Genomic DNA, 21,763 nt, shown 5'->3' on the forward strand with positions numbered 1-21,763 from the left:
TGTGAGGGGCGATGAGGAATGCAAGGAGGAGATTCCTACAGAGACAGATGTGAGGGGCGATGAGGAATACAAGGAGGAGATCCCTACAGAGACGGATGTGAGGGGTGATGAGGAATACATGGAGGAGAACCCTACAGATAAGAGCCCAGGTAAGTAGTGACCACTAAATGAAGCAGAGATGAGTCTGTAACCATAATGACCCTGAATTGTACTTCCCCTATAGCAGGCGCCTTCCCCAGGTCCTAACAGTGTCCTCCAGTACTCAGATACCCCCAGGACTTACAGTAGGACCAAACTGTGTAATACAAAGCACATATCACAGCACTAGCAGGTAAGAAGAAAGCCAGGAGTTAGGAACTCATCAGTAGATGACTGGGCCAGGATGGGTATGGTAATCAGACAATGGAACAGATGGATGATGGGGGTTATATGGTGAACGGATGATTGAACAGACACTATGTGGCACTGACTGGACCTTTCCCTATATCTGTCCTTACATGCTGACCCTAATACCAGACATCACTGTCCCTCTCTAAGGGTCCATTCACACGTCCGTATAAATGTGTCTGCACCCGTTCCGCAATTCTGCGGAATGGGTGCAGACCTATTCATTCTTTATGTGGACGGAATGGATGCCGAGAGCACACTATGTACTCAACGCATCCGCATTTCCAGAGCGCGGCCCTGAACTTACGGTCCGCAGCTCCTGAAAAAAATAGAACATGTCCTATTCTTGGCCGCAGCTGCAGACAAAAATATGCTGTTGTATGGGGGTGTCGGCCGGGTGTATTGCGGATCCGCAATACACCACGCACGTGTGAATGGACCCTAAAACTGACCCTAAAACAGACAACAGGAGGACACTAAGACCCAACCCAAAGTGAGCAGAGCTGAACTAGAATCAAGGCAGGAGAGACTGAAACATGGAACATCCCCTCCCCCCAACCACACACACAGACTACAAGAATCAGAGGAAAAGACTGGACAAACCATAAGAACAAAACTACACGGATGAGGAAAACTAGGAGAGATACTAGAAAATAAAAGGATTTCTGAAATGAAAAGCACAGAGCTTACACTATAACCAGCAGCCCCTGCAGAAACTAGGAATATTTACAGCGAGGCTAACCAGTCAGGAGCTCCTCTCCAAACAAGGTGAGCTACAGAAGAGAGGTCGGCTGAGCAAGAGATCAGCTACGGTATAATACATAGCAACTGCCCCAAACATACTAGTAGACAGGAGAAGAGGAAACCATAGGAGTGTTCCCGCTGATCCTAGCCCATTACACTAAGGTGGTAACGACTCCTTCAGGTCTGCGCTGTGACTCTCCAGGACGTGCTCAGTAATATCAGGGTGACAGGTCTCTTCCATGAGTCTCCTGGACGTGTCCTGGTGTCCCTCTGTGCAGCATTTCACAGGCCTCATGTCACATACACTCTGGACTGCACTGGATTCTGGTGTCCAAATTACGAATGTGCAAGGTGTCAACACATGTGTCGTCCATACAGGCCCCGGGTACCTTCTGGCTTCATCTGAAAAATTGTGATTATTGGGCTGCCATACCTCTAATAGGGGGTAGGTTTCCTGGCCCTCCTGACACCTCTGTTGCATACAATGACTTATTGTTATAATGCTAGAGTCAATTATTTAATTTTTCAGTTGGCTTGCTTCTTCTTTCCCAAGGTTATTTCTGCCTTCAACAACTGGTGTTTAGTCCGTTCAGGTTCTCACTTGAGTTGATCAAAATAGATTAAACTTGATGAACCTGTGTCCTTCTCTTAAGGCAATGTAATTATGAGTTTCTCACACCGGTTCCTTTGCCATGGTTGACTTCTGAGATACAACACAAACTGGTCCCACATCACATCATCAGTATTGGTTATGGACTTTTGCCCCTTCTCATACCTTCTGCTGTAATATTGCCATCAATTGTTGTATGCTGTTCATGGACTGGGGCAGCGTCTCCTCCTCCTTCTGACGCCGGGCAAAGAATCTTTTTCACAGTATTCTATTTGATCACGGATGCCCAACTTGCGGCCCTCCAACTGTTGCAAAACTACAACTCCCAGCATGCTTGGATAGCCTACAGCTATTAGGGCATGCTGTGAGTTGTAGCTTTGCAACAGCTGGAGAGCCGCAGATTGAGCCTCCCTGTGATTGATCTCTAGGATGTGAGAAACCTATGCATATGATTGCCTGACTCTTGCCAGTTGTAACAGCTCTGTTCTTCTTGTCCCACCCTTCTATGTACAGTCCTGATCAAAAGTTTAAGACCACTTGAAAAATGGCAAAAAAAACATATTTAGCATGGCTGGATCTTAACAAGATTCCAAGTAGAGCTTCAACAAGAAGAAATGGGAGTGAGACAAAACATTTTTTGAGCATTCAATTTAATGAAAACAACGAATAAACTGAAACAGGCTGTTTTTCAGCTGATCAAAAGTTTAGGACCACACCTCCAAAAAATAAATAAACCCCCCCCCCCCCAAAACAGAAATTCAACTTCCAAATATGAACTCAGTAATGAGTAGCTCCGCCGTTATTGTTTATCACTTTAAAAATTTGTTTCGGCATGCTTGATGCAAGCGTTTCCATGAGGTGAGTGGGAACATTTCTCCAAGTAGTTAAGACGGCCGCACGAAGGCCATCTACTGTCTGGAACTGTTGTCCATTTTTGTAAGCTTCCCTTGCCATCCATCCCCAAAGGTTCTCAATTGGATTTAGATCAGGGGAACATGCAGGAACTTTCTTCCACCTTTTGAATGTCCCATGTTTGGTGCTCTCTTGCAAAGTCCAAACGAGCAGTTATGTGGCGTTCAAGGAGACGAGGTCTTTGAAGAAGTTTTTTTGTTTTTGAAGCCCTTCAGTCTTAGATGCCGTCTGATGTTTATGGGGCTGCAGTCAGTACCTGTAAGGGCCTTAATTTGGGTCGAGGATCGTCCAGTGTCTTGACGGACAGCCAATTGGATCCTCCGGCTCAGTGCTAATGAATTTTTTTGGGGTCTTCCACTTGACTTTTTTGTTCCATAACCCTCAGGATCATTTAAGAAATTCCAAATGACTGTCTTACTGCGTCCCACCTCAGCAGCGATGGCGCGCTGTGAGAGACCCTGCTTATGCAGTTCAACAACCCGACCACGTTCAAAAGGGGAGAGTTTTTTTGCCTTTGCCATCACAACGTGTGACTACCTGACAGAAAGTGACAATGAATCCACATCTTTGCACAGATTTGGCCTTTTAAAGGCATGTGGTCCTAAAATTTGGATCAGCTGAAAAACAGCCTGTTTCAGTTTAATCATTATTTTCAATTAATTGAATGCTCAAAAAATGTTTTGTCTCACTCTCATTTCTTCTTGTTGCATGTTGAAGCTCTACTTGGAACCTTGTTAAGATCCAACAGTGTAAAATATGATTTTTTTGCCATTTTTCAAGTGGTCTTAAACTTTTGATCAGGACTGTACTTGGGGCCATTATGTTTTTAGGTGTGGGGTCACATGACAATTGGACAACCCCTCTAGCCTCTCGTCAGTTATGAATTTTGATAGCTGCCTTCAATAATTTCCAAAAATAATTAAAAAAATGTTTTGTTCTTGGTAAATGACTGTACTGGGAGCTTGGAGAAACATCTCATATCTACATATTATAATGCAGATGATCCATGTGTCATATCTGATACATATGAAGAGCGTGCCATTATCCCAGATGTACCCTCAGACCTTCACAGCAAAAATCTATCATCTCATCCTTTAAAACAAGTCCAATCTTCTAATACATCACATACTCTTACTCAGAATGAAACTCGCAGAAGAGGTTCTGGAACCCAAAGAGCTCAGTAAAAGCTGTATTCCTGTTCAGACTGTGGGAAATGTTTTATTAACAAATCACATCTTGAAAACCATCAGAGAATTCACACAGGAGAGAAGCCATTTTCATGTTCAGAATGTGGAAAATGTTTTACGAAAAAAAAACATCTTGAAACCCATCAGCGAATTCACACAGGAGAGAAGCCGTTTTCATGTTCGGAATGTGGAAAATGTTTTACTAGAAAAGAACATCTTCAAGACCATCAGAGAACTCACACAGGAGAGAAGCCGTTTTCATGTTCAGAATGTAGGAAATCTTTTACTGATAAATCAAGTCTTGACAGCCATCATAGAATTCACACAGGAGATAAGCTGTTTTTGTGTTCAGAATGTTCAAAATCCTTTACTAAAAAGTCAGTTCTTCTTCTACATCAAAGAAGTCACACAGGAGAGAAGCCGTATTCATGTTCAGAATGTGGAAAATCCTTTACTCAGAAATCACGTCTTCAGAGCCACCAGAAACTTCACACAGGGGACAAGATTGTATTCATGTTCAGAATGTAGGAAATCTTTTACTGAAAAATCATCTCTTAAGAGCCATCAGAAAATTCACACAGGAGATAAGCCGTTTTCGTGCTCAGAATGTGGAAAATGTTTTACTAGAAAAACACATCTTGAAAAACATCAGAGAATTCACACAGGAGAGAAGCCGTTTTCATGTTCAGAATGTGGCAAATCTTTTACTACAAAAATACATCATAACAACCACCAGAGAATTCACACAGGGGACAAGCCGTATTCATGTTCAGAATGTAGGAAATCTTTTACTGAAAAATCATCTCTTAAGAGCCATCAGAAAATTCACACAGGAGAGAAGCCGTTTTCGTGTTCACAATGTACAAAATGCTTTACTAGAAAGTCAATTCTTCTACATCAAAGAAGTCACACAGGAGAGAAGCCATATTCATGTTCAGAATGTGGCAAATGTTTTACTGAAAAAACACATCTTGCTAACCATCAGAGAAGTCACAACGGAGAGAAGCCGTTTTCGTGTTCAGAATGTGGCAAATGATTTACTCGGAAATCATCTCTTGTTCAACATGAGAGAATTCACACCAGGAACAACCAATTCTGAATCCTTCCTGTAAAATATGCCATGAATTTCCATATTTTTTCTTGCTATCATTTATAGCGAGAAGACTCAGCTTTGTTATAAAAATATTGCATATATATTGAAGCAGGAATTAAAAGAAAATATCAGTATATTCAGAAGTGTAGTTACAGCTGTTATAATTGTAGATCTTAAAGGGGTTGTGCAAGAATGAGGGGGTTTGGCAAACTCCCCCACTTTACTAGACTTGTAAAGGGAAGATTACTTACCTGCTTCCTGGCGCTGGCTCTCTGCTCCTTCTCTACCAAGCCTGCAATGCTCGGCTGGGCTCATCTGGTTTGACATTGCCACAGCCGACACTGGCCGCGGCAGAGACTGGATCCCCTTGTGTCATGTGACTATTTGTCATGACGTAAGGGAAACCAGTAACCATGATCGTCCATGAATTATATAATGGACATATTGGAAATATTTCAGAGGATAGGTCGTCAGTTAAAAAAATGTCAGAAAACCCTTTTCACTACTTCAGTCTTGGGTTTACTACCTGGGTTATGAAGTTATGAACATTCCCAGACCCTTTGGACTCATTTGCAGGAAATGGTAAGGAACATCTGGGGAATAATTATACCCTTAATCCCAGACTCTGTGCCCCCCTTCACATTAGTAATACCCTCTGTGCCCCCTTCACATTAGTAATAAAATCCTCTGTGCCCCCTCTATAGTAATAAAATGCTCTGTGCCCCCTCCATCATAATAAAGACCTCTGCCCCACCTCCATAGTAAGTCTTCTGTGCCCCCCTCCATAGAAGTAATGCCCTCTGTGCCCCCTCCATAGTAGTAATACCCTCTGTGCCCCCTCCATAGTAGTAATACCCTCTGTGCCCCCTCCATAGTAGTAATGCCCTCTGTGCCCCCTCCATAGCAATAAAGCCCTCTGTGCCCCCTCCATAGCAATAAAGCCCTCTGTTATAGCCCTCTTTGCCCCCTCCATAGTAGTAATGCCCTCTGTGCCCCCTCTGTATTAAAAAAAAAAATCACAGTAATTACTCACCTTGTCACGTTCCTGAAGCTCACATACCTCTCTTCCCTTTAGGAACAGATTGCTCTGCAGCACAGTGTGGGTGGAGATTATGCAGATTTCCAGGCTGCAGGCCCCACCCACACAGTGCAATCTGTGCCTGCAGGCTGAATGGTGGAGCGGGGAGAAGTCTTCCTGCTTCACCATTATGTGCGCTGCCGGCCTGAGGGAGCGGTGAGTGACAGGACCCAGCTCCCTGCGCTCCAGCAATGAGCGCTTCTGTCTATATTGATGGAAGCGCTCATTGCTTCTGGCACCCCCAGAGAGTCGGCACCCAGGGCGGACCCCCCCCCCCCCCCTTAGTACACCACTGAGTTTTATTGTTAACGAGGCTCTGTCACCATGATCAACCGTATTAAACCAAGCAGAGTAGACGGCTTTTTGACAGAACAACAAACTTAGTCTTTGGTTCTTGCAATCAGTCAGCTGTAAAAAGGTGCAGACGTTCTTCTGCTCAGTATGAAGAGAAGAAAGGAACAAAAATGGTGTCCGGACTCGTTAAACTGTGGATCGTTTCAAAGAAGGCAAAGGGGGGCTCTGGCTTCTCCACTTGAGATAAATATCAGTGATCATCAAAAATAGTCCACTGCCCCTTCAACTCTCCCCTTTTCCAGGAAAATGTACCTTATGCAACTCCTGGTGCTCAGACGCAGTGTGTGCCCGGTATGGGCAGTCATGTGGGCCCCAAGCAGCAGATGGGAAAGATGACTCAGCGGCAGGACTTGCAGTCCCCAATCCACCAGCTAAGTCCTTCTACTCATTCACCTGGCACCAGAGGAAAAGGTTTGCTGAATTAGGAGAGCACTGGACCTTTAGGCATCTTAGCGCTGTACGGCCACTTCCGGCTCCTGGGTCCAGAAAGTAGTTGAGAGTGAGGTTTTGGGTGGGCGGTAGGCCGTACATTGGCAGATGGTTAATACAACCCAGTTTAAATATGAATTGGGTCCTCTAGGCCCATGAAAGTTTTCTGGCATGCGAAAGAGTCCAGAAATAGAGCTCTGGCCAATGGATGAGGAAGGAATGATTTGTACAGGCAGGAGATCTCCTCTAACGTCTGGCAGTTAGCTGTGGGCCTTGTGGTTGGAATAACCAGTGCAGGTGCAATGGTGCTGTCACGGCGGGGAGTGAGGGAAAACCCCCCACCGTGTGGTGTCAAAGGGTAAAGGGGATCAGCCTGGCCAAAAAGGAGTAGGTCACCTCCTACCGCGTCCCTAATCCTCTCCCTGACTCCTCACTGTATGAGCGGACCCCGATGGTAGGACGACTCATACTCAGGATTCCTAGAAACCCTAAGTCGCCCTGGTAATCCCTCACTAAGGAGCAGGGGAGAGACTACCTGTTTATCCTCAACACGGAAGAACAGGAGTCTCTCTCTGAGGCCAGGCTGCCAGGAGAGGGGAACACATACAGCATATGGAGATGGCAGGTAAGTAAAACCAGTAACACACTTACCTGCCACAGACACACTGACTGGAACCCGTGCACAAGTGCTAGTGTCCACACCAACATTAAGGAAACACCACAACCACACAGGAACCCAGGACACTCATAGCTGCAATAAATGTGAGACAGGGGAAAGTCTAGCAAACATGCTGGACACCAAACACTACCAGACATGTAACACCAAAAAATAGACATACAAACACCCTGATCAAAACCCACTCCATACACAAAAGGGACAGGAAGGGAAGGAGACACTGTGATAACATAGAACATCTATGACCACAAGGGTGGCCCTCACTGGACAGATGGTAAAGCCAGACAAGGAGCTTAACTCCAGCACACACCAAGGCTGGAGTACAACTCAGCTACAGGCTTCCAGCAGAGGCTAAAAAGCCCAAGCAGCCGCACACACACCCACATAAACCCAGTGTTCACCAAACACTAGGAAGGGAGTTAACCCTTCCAACACCAGACAAGGGAAGGAAGCCACTTAAAGGGGAAGTGCACACACAAGCATAGAAAGCTACACGTTGCGGCAGGCAACCATTTCACGGCAATCACCCAGAAGGCCGAGACACTGCCACTGCATGCACACACAGCAACACGTTGCCGCGGACAACCGCAAGTGTAGCAACAGTGTCACAGCGCACACCATAGGCCGTGACCGGTGCCTCCGTTCTTAAAAAGAAAGACAGAGTTCAGTGGATGTGGTAATGTAAGAGGAAGCACCCGCACCATGTCAGTCACCAGTGAGAATGTGGGTGGCTGTAGTGGAGGTAGCAGCAGCACTGTCCGCACCAGCCGTCCGGCCTGTAGTAACAGGTCACAGCACTCCCTCACCTCTGGTAGGTGGCCGCATGTTACAGCATAGAAAAAGGATGACTGTGGATGGGACTGCTTACTCATCATCTCAGTCACAGCAGGACGATGCTTGTCCATCAGGTTCCACACTGTACTGCTGCTGCCGCTACTACTACCCCTACACAGCTGCGCATCTCCAGTCTTGTCCGTCAGGTTCCATACTGTGCAGCTGCCACTTCTACTCCCCCCACATGTCCTCCCTTGTCCATCATGTTCCAAACTTGCTGCTTCCCCTCTACACAACCAGACATCTACTGCCTTGTCCAGTAAAGAGATATCAGTCGGACTTGGTTCCTCAGTAGGCCTCCATTAGGGCTTCACAGTGGCTGCTCAGGCTGCTGCGTCAGCAAAGGCATTACCCCCTGCCTCGGGAGTTTGTACCCTGATGATCACTACCCAAATAGACTCTAAATTTTTAATGGGTTTATCTGCTGAGCCCATAAAGTCACTGCTCTTCCAGATAGGACCATAGTCTTCTGCCACCCCAAAGACCTACCTGCAGTGTGTGTATTAGCTGTCGGAACTTGAGCCATTGTACATGTTGAAGTGAATGCCTGTAGCTATGCTTTCTATGCTAAGCAGGAGGGTAGGGTAGTGACTGCCTACCCAGTCCATGGACTTCCTTCATGGTGGTACCGGGATCCATCTACCAAAAATTCTAAGTTAAGGATTGGAGTTTCTCCAGCTCCTGCTTTTCAATTTTCAGCAATTCAATACAATAATGCTGATTATCTGGTCATCTAAGGCTACTTTCACACTTGCGTTCAGAACGGATCCGTTTGCATAACTGTTTTTTTCAGATCTGATTTTTCACTTCGTGAAAACTCAGATCCGACAGTATATTCTAACACAGAGGCGTTCCCATGGTGATGGGGACGCTTCAAGTTAGAATATACTAAAAGAACTGTGTACATGACTGCCCCCTGCTGCCTGGCAGACCCCCCCCCCCCCCCCGTTTTTAACTCATTGGTGGCCAGTGCGGCCGGCCCCCCCTCCCTCCCTCTATTGTATTTATATCATTGGTGGCACAGTGTGCGGCCCCCCCTCCCTCTATTGTATTTATATCATTGGTGGCACAGTGTGCGGCCCCCTCCCCCGCTCCCTCTATTGTATTTATATCATTGGTGGCACAGTGTGCGGCCCCCCCTCCCTCTATTGTATTTATATCATTGGTGGCACAGTGTGCGGCCCCCCCTCCCCCCCCCGATCATTGGTAGCAGCGGAGAGTTCCGATCGGTAACCATGGCAACCAGGACGCTACTGCAGTCCTGGTTGCCATGGTTACATAGCAATATTAGAAGCATCATACTTACCTGCTGGCTGCTGCGCTGTCTGTGACCGGCCGGGAGCTCCTCCTACTGGTAAGTGACAGATCATTAAGCAATGCGCCGCACAGACCTGTCACTTACCAGTAGGAGGAGCTCCCGGCCGGTCACAGACAGCGCAGCAGCCAGCAGGTAAGTATGATGCTTCTAATATTGCAAAGTAACCATGGCAAGCAGGACTGCAGTAGCGTCCTGGTTGCCATGGTTACCGATCAGAGTCCCAGCGATTAAACTGGGACTCCGATCGGAACTCTCCGCTGCCACCAATGATGGGGGGGAGAGGGAGGCCGCACACTGTGCCACCAATGATAGGGGTCGGTCATTTTAATTAGGGGGGGGGGGGGGCGGCCGCACTGGCCACCAGTGAGTTAAAAACAGGGGGGGAGGGAGGGGGGGGCCGCCCACACTGGCCAACAATGAGTTAAAAACAGGGGGGGAGGGAGGGGGGGCTGACCGCACTGGCCACCAATGAGTTAAAAACAGGGGGGGGGTCTGCCCCCTGCTGCCTGGCAGCACCTGCCAGGCAGCAGGGGGCAGTCATGTACACAGTTCTTTTAGGATATTCTAACTTGAAGCGTCCCTATCACCATGGGAACGCCTCTGTGTTAGAATATACTGTCGGATCTGAGTTTCACGATTTAACTCAAATCCGATGGTATATTCTAACATAGAGGCGTTCCCATGGTGATGGGGACGCTTCATGTTAAAATATACCATTGGATTGGAGAAAACTCTGATCCGATGGTATATTAATAGGGACTCCTGACTTTACATTGAAAGTCAATGGGGGACGGATCCGTTTGCAATTGCACCATATTGTGTCAACGTCAAACGGATCCGTCCCCATTGACTTGCATTGTAAGTATGGACGTATCCGTTTGGCTCCGCACGGCCAGGCGGACACCCGAACGCTGCAAGCTGCGTTCGGGTGTCCGCCTACTGAGCGGAGCGGAGGCCAAATTGATCCCCAAACTGAGGCATTCTGAACGGAGCCCCGAACGCAAGTGTGAAAGTAGCCTAACCCAGACCTTGTCTGATGGTTCTTCCTGACGGCGTTGGCAGTGCCACCTCGTACTGTGTCCACCTGGCAGCGGAGATGTGTTTGGTTCTCATTTCCTCGACTACTTATGAAACTTGGATGGTCAGCGGCTGGTCCAGGACTATGTCAGTCGCCTTGTATTTCGGTGTGGCTGCTGCGGTTACATCTCTCACATGTGAAGGAGAAGCCCTAATTATTGTGTCTGGATGATAGGAGTAGTAACCTAACGGTCGGAGCTTTTCCCATGGAGCTCGGTTATTACCTCTTGTCCACGTATTGTAGTCAGGTAAAGCTGAGGCTGGAGCTGAAAGTCTGTCCTGTCCTGTCCGTGTCAGTAGACCTTGTTGTCCCCATGAGGTCGGAGCGTTGTACAGACCCTGCAGCTAGAGGCACTGGGGGTCCATTCCCAGCAGGAGCCCACACGGCCCTTAGTGATATACTGTGGTGGGTACTGGCACTCTGCATATGGCATCCCTTCTGTCTGGGGTCTCTGGGAGATACTGCAGAAGTTGTGTTGTAGGGTAATGTGGTCTTCACACCCCCAGAACCTGGGACATTTCTTCTGAGAAAGCGAATGGTGACATTGCTGCACCCTGAGGTCGGCTGCTCCAGCAATTAGTGACCGGTCTCCTCCAGGGGCAGGAAGAAAAAACCTCTGGCCACGTCAACCACTGGAGAACAAGAAGAAGTTGGTGGCACTTGGTGAAGTAAGGTGGGGGGTTCTGTACATCACAGACCATCTTGTTCACCTCCCTAAGGTCATGGACCATGCTACACTGCTGCGGTTCCCCTGGGATCAGCTTTTCCTTCTCAGAGAATAGTGGGGGCTCCACGGTGACCTGCACCCCCTCATTGCTCCGATTTCCCTGCACTGTGTCCCCCGTTACTGGTTCGGTGCTGATGGTTCCTGTTTTACCTGTTACTGGTGCTGTCTGGTTTGGGCTTTATTGGCAATGGGGCGACCGACAGATGGACAACATCAGCCTTAGGCCCCTTGGTTCGGGCAAATTATGGCTAATGAGCCCTCGTCAGCAATAACTGCCATTGTAAATGTGCCATCGATTACCGGATAACGGAGCACAACGCGCGGATTGTTTCTCATGACGCCTAAATCCTTTTTAGCGGCAGCAGATCCTGCTGTACAAAGAGCAAGAAAGGGTTCTGTATGGAGACGAAGAGCAACATTGCCGATCACTGCTGCCCGTACTGTGGAGGAGATCGCTGCACGTAAAGGGGTCTCCTCCACTGACCAGCAGGCGGTTTTTGTCGGGCCGCCTCTCGCCATGTTTCCCGTGCTGCGGCCGCATCTCCCGCCCGTCCCCGTTATAATGAATGGGGCCGGGCCAGACCTCCGGAAGCACACGTGTGCGAGCGTTAGTCCGGATCCGGCAGACTGTCCCCCCCCCAGAAACGGGCAAACCTAACACTAGTGTGAAAGAAGCGACCGGCGGGTGAGGACTATACCAATGAGGGGACGGGGGGGGACACTGCACCATGTGATCAGCTACTCCTGTATCACACAACAGAGGATTAGATACACAGCTCAGCAGACAGTATCACACAGGATAGGATTAGATACACCGCTCAGCAGACAGTATCACACAGGATAGGATTAGATACACAGCGCAGCAGACAGTATCACACAAGAGAGGATTAGATACACCGCTCAGCAGACAGTATCACACAGGATAGGATTAGATACACAGCTCAGCAGACAGTATCACACAGGAGAGGATTAGATACACAGCTCAGCAGACAGTATCACACAGGATAGGATTAGATACACAGCTCAGCAGACAGTATCACACAGGATAGGATTAGATACACAGCTCAGCAGACAGTATCACACAGGATAGGATTAGATACACAGCTCAGCAGACAGTATCACACAACTGAGGATTAGATACACAGCTCAGCAGACAGTATCACACAGGAGAGGATTAGATACACAGCTCAGCAGACAGTATCACACAGGATAGGATTAGATACACAGCTCAGCAGACAGTATCACACAGGAGAGGATTAGATACACGGCTCAGCAGACAGTATCACACAGGAGAGGATTAGATACACAGCTCAGCAGACAGTATCACACAGGAGAGGATTAGATACACGGCTCAGCAGACAGTATCACACAGGATAGGATTAGATACACAGCTCAGCAGACAGTATCACACAGGATAGGATTAGATACACAGCTCAGCAGACAGTATCACACAGGATAGGATTAGATACACAGCTCAGCAGACAGTATCACACAGGAGAGGATTAGATACACGGCTCAGCAGACAGTATCACACAGGAGAGGATTAGATACACGGCTCAGCAGACAGTATCACACAGGAGAGGATTAGATACACAGCTCAGCAGACAGTATCACACGGGATAGGATTAGCTACACAGCTCAGCAGACAGTATCACACAGGAGAGGATTAGATACACAGCTCAGCAGACAGTATCACACGGGATAGGATTAGATACACAGCTCAGCATCACACAGGATAGGATTAGATACACAGCTCAGCAGACTGTATCACACAGGATAGGATTAGATACACAGCTCAGCAGACTGTATCACACAGGATAGGATTAGATACACAGCTCAGCAGACTGTATCACACAGGATAGGATTAGATACACAGCTCAGCAGTCAGTATCACACAGGATAGGATTAGATACACAGCTCAGCAGACGGTATCACACAGGATAGGATTAGATACACAGCTCAGCAGACAGTATCACACAGGATAGGATTAGATACACAGCTCAGCAGACAGTATCACACAGGAGAGGATTAGATACACAGCTCAGCAGACAGTATCACACAGGATAGGATTAGATACACAGCTCAGCAGACAGTATCACACAAGAGAAGCTGTGATCCAGGCTCAGCAGGCTGTATCTCACATGAGAGGCTTAGATACGGCTGTGCTGGCCGCTCCCAGTGTTTGGGGCTCTGGAGATGGTGAGGGAAGCGCCTGTGGACCTCAGCGATGTGAGGAGAGGAGCAGGAGCCATGTCTGGGTGTACTAACATGGCCGCCGGAGGTGTAGCGGGCGGGGCTAGTGCTGACTGACCAGTGTGCCGGGCGGGGCCAGCCCTGTGACGTCACACCGCAAAGCATGCTGGGAGAGGAAAACTCCAGGAACCTGAGGGAAAGAGGAAGTTCTGCTGGAAACGTCCTGTAAAGAGGCTCTGATGTCCGGACAGCGGGAGGGAGAGCCCCGGCATGAGGAGCAGGTACCGGGGAGCCGGGAGCCGCAGGCAGTAGTGCAGTGTGTGATGTCTGTCACAGCTGATGCTTCAGTAGTGCAGTGTATGATGTCTGTGGCAGCTGATGCTTCAGTAGTGCAGTGTATGATGTCTGTCACAGCTGGTGCTTCAGTAGTGCAGTGTATGATGTCTGTCACAGCTGATGCTTCAGTAGTGCAGTGTATGATGTCTGTCACAGCTGATGCTTCAGTAGTGCAGTGTCTGATGTCTGTCACAGCTGGTGCTTCAGTAGTGCAGTGTGTGATGTCTGTCACAGCTGGTGCTTCAGTAGTGCAGTGTGTGATGTCTGTCACAGCTGGTGCTTCAGTAGTGCAGTGTATGATGTCTGTCACAGCTGATGCTTCAGTAGTGCAGTGTATGATGTCTGTCACAGCTGATGCTTCAGTAGTGCAGTGTCTGATGTCTGTCACAGCTGGTGCTTCAGTAGTGCAGTGTGTGATGTCTGTCACAGCTGGTGCTTCAGTAGTGCAGTGTGTGATGTCTGTCACAGCTGGTGCTTCAGTAGTGCAGTGTGTGATGTCTGTCACAGCTGGTGCTTCAGTAGTGCAGTGTATGATGTCTGTCACAGCTGGTGCTTCAGTAGTGCAGTGTGTGATGTCTGTCACAGCTGGTGCTTCAGTAGTGCAGTGTATGATGTCTGTCACAGCTGGTGCTTCAGTAGTGCAGTGTGTGATGTCTGTCACAGCTGGTGCTTCAGTAGTGCAGTGTATTGTGGCAATTGATGCTTCAGTAGTAGAGATGAGCGAACTTCTGTTTTAATTTCGGCGTCTAAAGTTCGGGTTCAGGTTAGAGGAGAATCCCGATATGGATCCTGATTATTGATTCCGCTACCACGGATCACAACGGAAGTCGGGATCCATATCGGGATTCTCCGCTAACCTGAACCCGAACTATAGACGCCGAACTTAAAACAGAAGTTCGCTCATCTCTATTCAGTAGTGCAGTGTATTGTAGCAGTTGATGCTTCAGTAGTGCAGTGTATTGCGGCAGTCGACGCTTCAGTAGTGCAGTGTATTGCGGCAGTCGACGCTTCAGTAGTGCAGTGTATTGTGGCAGTCGACGCTTCAGTAGTGCAGTGTATTGTGGCAGTCGACGCTTCAGTAGTGCAGTGTATTGTGGCAGTTGACGCTTCAGTAGTGCAGTGTATTGGGGCAGTTGATGCTTCAGTAGTGCAGTGTATTGTGGCAGTTGACGCTTCAGTAGTGCAGTGTATTGTGGCAGTTGATGCTTCAGTAGTGCAGTGTATTGTGGCAGTTGACGCTTCAGTAGTGCAGTGTATTGTGGCAGTTGACGCTTCAGTAGTGCAGTGTATTGTGGCAGTTGACGCTTCAGTAGTGCAGTGTATTGTGGCAGTTGACGCTTCAGTAGTGCAGTGTATTGTGGCAGTTGACGCTTCAGTAGTGCAGTGTATTGTGGCAGTTGACGCTTCAGTAGTGCAGTGTATTGTGGCAGTTGACGCTTCAGTAGTGCAGTGTATTGTGGCAGTTGACGCTTCAGTAGTGCAGTGTATTGGGGCAGTTGACGCTTCAGTAGTGCAGTGTATTGGGGCAGTTGACGCTTCAGTAGTGCAGTGTATTGGGGCAGTTGACGCTTCAGTGGTGCAGTGTATTGGGGCAGTTGATGCTTCAGTAGCGCAGTGTATTGCGGCAGTTGACGCTTCAGTAGTGCAGTGTATTGTGGCAGTTGACGCTTCAGTGGTGCAGTGTATTGTGGCAGTTGACGCCTCAGTGGTGCAGTGTATTCTGGCAGTCGACGCTTCAGTGGTGCAGTGTATTGTGGCAGTTGACGCTTCAGTGGTGCAGTGTATTGTGGCAGTTGACGCTTCAGTGGTGCAGTGTATTGTGGCAGTTGACGCTTCAGTGGTGCAGTGTATTGTGGCAGTTGACGCTTCAGTAGTGCAGTGTATTGGGGCAGTTGACGCTTCAGTGGTGCAGTGTATTGTGGCAGGTGACGCTTCAGTGGTGCAGTGTATTGTGGCAGGTGACGCTTCAGTGGTGCAGTGTATTGTGGCAGGTGACGCTTCAGTGGTGCAGTGTATTGTGGCAGTTGACGCTTCAGTGGTGCAGTGTATTGGGGCAGTTGACGCTTCAGTAGTGCAGTGTATTCTGTCAGTCACAGGCCGCACTGACATTCCTGCGCATGCGCTGCTCTCCTTACGTCGGGGACACTGAAGTCTCTGCCGGAGAGGGACCTGGGAGGCGTCCACCAGTGTCTCCAGCAGTGGTCGTCATCTCCCATAGACGCCCATGTTATGAGGATGTATCCCAGCAGTTATACCAGTATAAGTGTCACATGACCACTGTGGCCATGATGGTTTACATTCCTGATATAACCACGTTGGCCAGTGTCAGGATGCACCATACTTTACACTGCTGTCACCTCAAACATGGAGGGACTTCCCTGACGAGATCTTCCAGTCCTCAGTCCAGACAATAGAGAGAAGACCTCATCTCCTCTGATTTCTCCCAAATGTCCCTCATCATCTCCGGTCATTATAAGCATTTCTATGGGATTTCATGCGGATTCTACATTGACTCCTCTTCTTCCATTCAGGTTCCTGTGATCTAGGATTGTCCGATGACATCATCAGTACCAGATAATGGACGGAGACGGGGACAAGATGGCGGAGAGGATATTAGATCTTACCCTGGAGATACTCCTCCTGCTTACTGGAGAGGTGAGAGGTTCTGATGTCACATTACACCATTATCTATGGTAATTACAGGGGATGTGACCGGAGAGGTGAGAGGTTCTGATGATGTCACATTACACCATTATCTATGGTAATTACAGGGGATGTGACTGGAGAGGTGAGAGGCTCTGATGATGTCACATTACACCATTATCTATGGTAATTACAGGGGATGTGACTGGAGAGGTGAGAGGTTCTGATGATGTCACATTACACCATTATCTATGGTAATTACAGGGGATGTGACTGGAGGGGTGAGAGGTTCTGATGATGTCACATTACACCATTATCTATGGTAATTACAGGGGATGTGACTGGAGGGTTGAGAGGTTCTGATGATGTCACATTACACCATTATCTATGGTAATTACAGGGGATGTGACTGGACAGGTGAGAGGTTCTGATGATGTCACATTACACCATTATCTATGGTAATTACAGGGGATGTGACTGGAGAGGTGAGAGGTTCTGATGATGTCACATTACACCATTATCTATGGTAATTACAGGGGATGTGACCGGAGAGGTGAGAGGTTCTGATGATGTCACATTACACCATTATCTATGGTAATTACAGGGGATGTGACTGGAGAGGTGAGAGGTTCTGATGATGTCACATGACACCATTATCTATGGTAATTACAGGTGGACATGGCTGTAGAAGTGATGGACTCTGGAATGTACATGGTGACATTTATTATTATGTCTTCAATGAACAGGATTACTCCACGGTGAAGAAGACGTCTAGTAATCTGATACATGAGAAGGACAATGAGAAGATCCTAGAAGTCGTCCACAAGATGATGGAGCTGCTGACTGGAGAGGTGACACCGCCGGGAATGCGGGGACATTATACAGTCACAGCACTGGAGGGGTCTGGGTGATGACGGTGTCATTGTGTTGTCAGGTTCCTCTAAGGTGTCAGGATGTCGCTGTCTATTTCTCCATGGAGGAGTGGGAGTATTTAGAAGGACACAAGGGTCTGTACAAGGAGGTCAAGATAGAGGAGGACCAGCCCCTCACATCTCCAGGTAACAGACAGGACTAAATACAAATGTCCTGGAATTCTCTGTCTGTAAAGTCTGAGTCCAGTCTCTGTGTCTCCTGCAGAGAGATCCAGTCAGAGGACAACACCAGAGAGATGTCCGCATCCTCTCCTTCCACAGGATGGTCAGGTAATGGAGATGTCTCCTCCTCTGTAGGAGGACACCTTGTTTTATCCAGTAGTATTCTAGGTTTATACTGGTGTAAAGAGCTGGAGATGGCGGGATTACAGCCGACCACAGACGCTCCATGTTCTCTGCTTCTTCCTACAAGTCTCTGGCTATGGAGACCACTGGTGGGAATAAGGAACTAATAGGTTTCTGTCCCTGAGAGGAACGAGTCCGGACGCGTCTGGTAGAAGCCGATCTCCTCCACGGAAACCACCTGCAGCATGTCCGGCCGTGCTGAGGATGCATGTGTACAAGGTTATTGGCTGTGAGCCGCCATCTAATATCTAGGTCCAGCCTCTGGGAGACCTGCAGCCATTAGGCTCAGACGACGACTGTTGTGGGGTCATTTGTGGTTGTCATGATAATAAAGGGGTTATTACATAACAAGTGTCACAGTGCAGTGAATGGGGCATTTCTGATGAAGGTTTATTACTATGTACATGCAGTAATAATATTGGCTGTATTTTTATGTACAGTACATTTCCCTTCTGGTAGCGCCCCCTGCTGTTTCTTCTGTGACTAGGTTTCTGGTCCACCTTCTCCTGCATTCAGGGATGGACACATGCTCAGTATCTTCCCTGCTCCCTCCTCCTGTCGGTGCCGGTGCAGTCATCTCGTGGAGAAGCAGTGCAGACTCCTTTCATTCATCCCTACTTGTATATTCATGGAGGTATATAGCTGTATCTCTACACGGGGGGGAGAGGGGCTTAGGAAGAGCTGGCTGCAGCGCACTCCTGGGAGATGCAGGTGCTTGATGGTCACATGGGATGAGCTGCTGCCCACCCACAGAGAATGAAGAGACCAGAGCTGCAGAGGAGGGAGTAAAGAAGCTAAAAAGGATGAATATTATACTGGAGAGCAGCGGTTTTTGCATTTCTGTACTTCAAGTGTTGTATGCAGTACTCCAGATAACTTTTTCCAGGACGTTCTCCATGACAGCACCATATGTAGGTCATCCTTCTGGTCTTCTATAGGGACTAGAGCACAGAAAAGTCAATAGGCCGCTCCAGCCTCTAGTGCTCTTCCTGTCTCTACAGAGGACAGGTGCAGAGAGGATTCCTGAGTGGAAATTTCCTGTACTATCAAATTGTAGGATCTTTGCTAGGGTTGTATGGGGGTTTCCTCTCCTTCCAGCCCATGTCTAGACTGGCAAGTACCTTACATGGTAGGGGTCCCCTAGCCCATCACAGACCCTTTCTAGACCTTCTCAAATCAACTGTATGGGATAGTCATGTCCTGCTGAAAGGACCCTTCCCATCAGGTTTGATGTCGGGGATGTTGCTTCCCTATTTGAGCTCTGGCTTTGTCATCAGAAGGTCCTGGCAGGCAGCGTAGAGCATCTGAAGGCTTGAGTTCCCAGGTTCAGGACTCACATCCGTCCAACAGACTCTCCTGGAGGATCGAGTCCCTGGAGGAATAGAAGAGGAGCTTTATGAGAACATAAATGGTAAGAATCAACCAGTGCCCAAATACACACGTGAGTCGGCTTTTATGCCATTGCACTGAACAGACTTTGCAGCATCAACAGAGCGGTAAGAGCCTCAGTGAGGCCACCCTGAATCGCTTATCCACACTGGGCTGTGACTAGACCTATTCGGTGGTAATCATCATTTATAGCTGCTATATTGCTGTGTTTCCATTCTTGAGACGTTTTATACTGGATTTCAATTACACTTTTCCTGATCAGTGGATTCATTTTATTTTATTTATTTATGTATTGGGTATATGGATTTACTCATATTTTATCTTGATCCTTTTATGGTCTACTATTGCCTTGGAATACATTTGTCACATTTTTACAAGATGAGATGCGGCCTCTAGCCCGGACGGACACAAGATGAGATGCGGCCTCTAGCCCGGACGGACACAAGATGAGATGCGGCCTCTAGCCCGGACGGACACAAGATGAGATGCGGCCTCTAGCCCGGACGGACACAAGATGAGATGCGGCCTCTAGCCCGGACGGACACAAGATGAGATGCGGCCTCTAGCCCGGACGGACACAAGATGAGACGCGGCCTCTAGCATGTTTGGTATGGTATCCTAGGGTACATTTGCCCACAGATGTTACAGATGCTCCTGTAGATCCTGCACACTCATAGGTTGCTGAAGCTCGGATTTCAGATGTTCCCATAAATACTTTATAGGTAATAAAATAGGAGGAAACCTTCCTGGGGAAGCCTCGCTGTGCGCAGGAGAGCATTATCCAGCTGAAAAGTGCTGAGAAGAACACATGTGGCGGCAGGATGTGCTGCACATATCACTGAGCTGTTAGTGCCCCTCGGACCACTACTAGGGGTCACCGACTGTCATATGCGATGGCTCCCACCATCATCACACCAGCAGTTAGGGCAGTATGTCTCTCCATAGCAAAGGATTGAAGCGCTTACCAGGAGACCTCCATACTGGAACCCAAAGAGGGCCTAGAATTGTCACTAAAGACAATACGGTTCCAGTCTGTAGTAGTCCAGGTTTTCCAATCAGGACATCCCTGCAAACGAAGATTACGGTACCTGCACTAACATAACCACTGCGCCCAACATTTCCTAAAAGCTAAGTCAGAACAGCCTAGATCAGTGGTGGTGAACCTATGGCGCAGGTGCCAGGGGCAGCACTCGGAGCCCTCTCTGTGGGCACCCTCTGCCCAGTGACTTTTCAAAAACCTGGTAGTAGAGATCCTGGCCTTCCTCAGAGAAAGAGATCTCATCATAGTTTGGACAATTTTCTTTTAATTTCAGAATCCACTCCAATTCTCCAGACTACCTATAAATTGTGGATTTTTCAGAATTGTTGAATCGTGAAGATCAAGAAATCAGATTTCTCTCCAGACACCAGGAAGATTTTTTTTGACCAACACTCATTTCTGCCAATTCTCAAACATGATATGATACAGGGGAAAAATATCAGTCTTCTGGAGAAAGAGCCACTGCTTATTAAAGGAAGCTATGTGCATCTTGGGGTTAATGACCTTCTGCATCTCCACAGTTCTTTGGAGCCAGTTTCACGTCTGTTCTCTCCGGGAATTGATTCTTACTGCCTCAACCAAACAATTCATCTTCCCAGACTGAGAAGACGGGCTTTACTTTCGTGGACTTTCCCAGAAAACCTGTAATGAGGGATTCTTTGGAATGTAAGTTCTTATGGATACCAGCAAAAAGGGGTGAGGGGCTCAGGAATAGAATATGGGCCTAGCATGCTCATTTCCTCCTTGTCCTTTTATCCCGGCCGTCCTGAAGAATATATGGATAAAAGCAACCAGTGTCATTCTAATTACTTAATTCTGTCCAAAGCACAGCTGGTTCCCGATCCTGAAGTATTTATTTCTGGAAGACCCAGAACCTCTTTATCTAAGATAAAATATTGTTCTTCTCCAGGGCCCTCTTCTGTATCGAAAGGTCCAGATGCAAAAATCCTGAGAGGGGAATCCTGAAAATTCAGGGACTGTCAGAGTAATATCTACCTTACAGCAGAGTCCCAAGGAAGTTACCTCACCAGTTTACAGGGAAGTTTGGAGGAGATTTTGCTCCTGGTACGAATCTGAATGTTCGGCCCCTTTTCAGGCTACTTTCACATTAGCGGCAGCCTTCTCCGGGCAAACATGCTGAGAGGCGGCCGGAATAAAACTACAAGATGTCGTTTTATGTTCACCTGCCGGAGAAGGCGGCCGCTAATGTGAAAGTAGCCTTAATTAAATCAAATGTTCGGATTTTCTTCAGAAGGGATATGATAATGGCATTAGACCCAGGAGCCTAAAGGTACAGATCTCAGCCCTGGGTTGTTTTCTGGACCTTCCCCTTGCAGACTATAGATGGATCAAAATGTTCATTAAGGCTACATCCTGGATCAGACCGGCCCTAAAACAGTCCATTCCTCTTTGGGACCTAACTTCAGGGGTCTCTGCGATACTCTTGAGGAGTTGAGTT

At 47.9% G+C, this 21,763-nt stretch overlaps 1 protein-coding gene and 2 pseudogenes across 1 annotated transcript in view; 2 read left to right on the plus strand and 1 right to left on the minus strand.

Moving 5' to 3' along the window:
* Positions 1 to 5,143, plus strand: part of LOC122939170 — a 252,955-nt pseudogene extending 247,812 nt beyond the window's left edge.
* LOC122939172 (gastrula zinc finger protein XlCGF26.1-like) overlaps positions 1 to 21,763 on the minus strand; it is a 1,061,774-nt gene that overhangs the window by 909,432 nt on the left and 130,579 nt on the right. The window lies entirely within an intron of this gene.
* Positions 13,756 to 21,763, plus strand: part of LOC122938193 — a 108,986-nt pseudogene continuing 100,978 nt past the window's right edge.

The sequence above is a fragment of the Bufo gargarizans genome, chromosome 5 (genome assembly GCF_014858855.1).
Source record: "Bufo gargarizans isolate SCDJY-AF-19 chromosome 5, ASM1485885v1, whole genome shotgun sequence".
Lineage (NCBI taxonomy): Eukaryota > Metazoa > Chordata > Amphibia > Anura > Bufonidae > Bufo > Bufo gargarizans.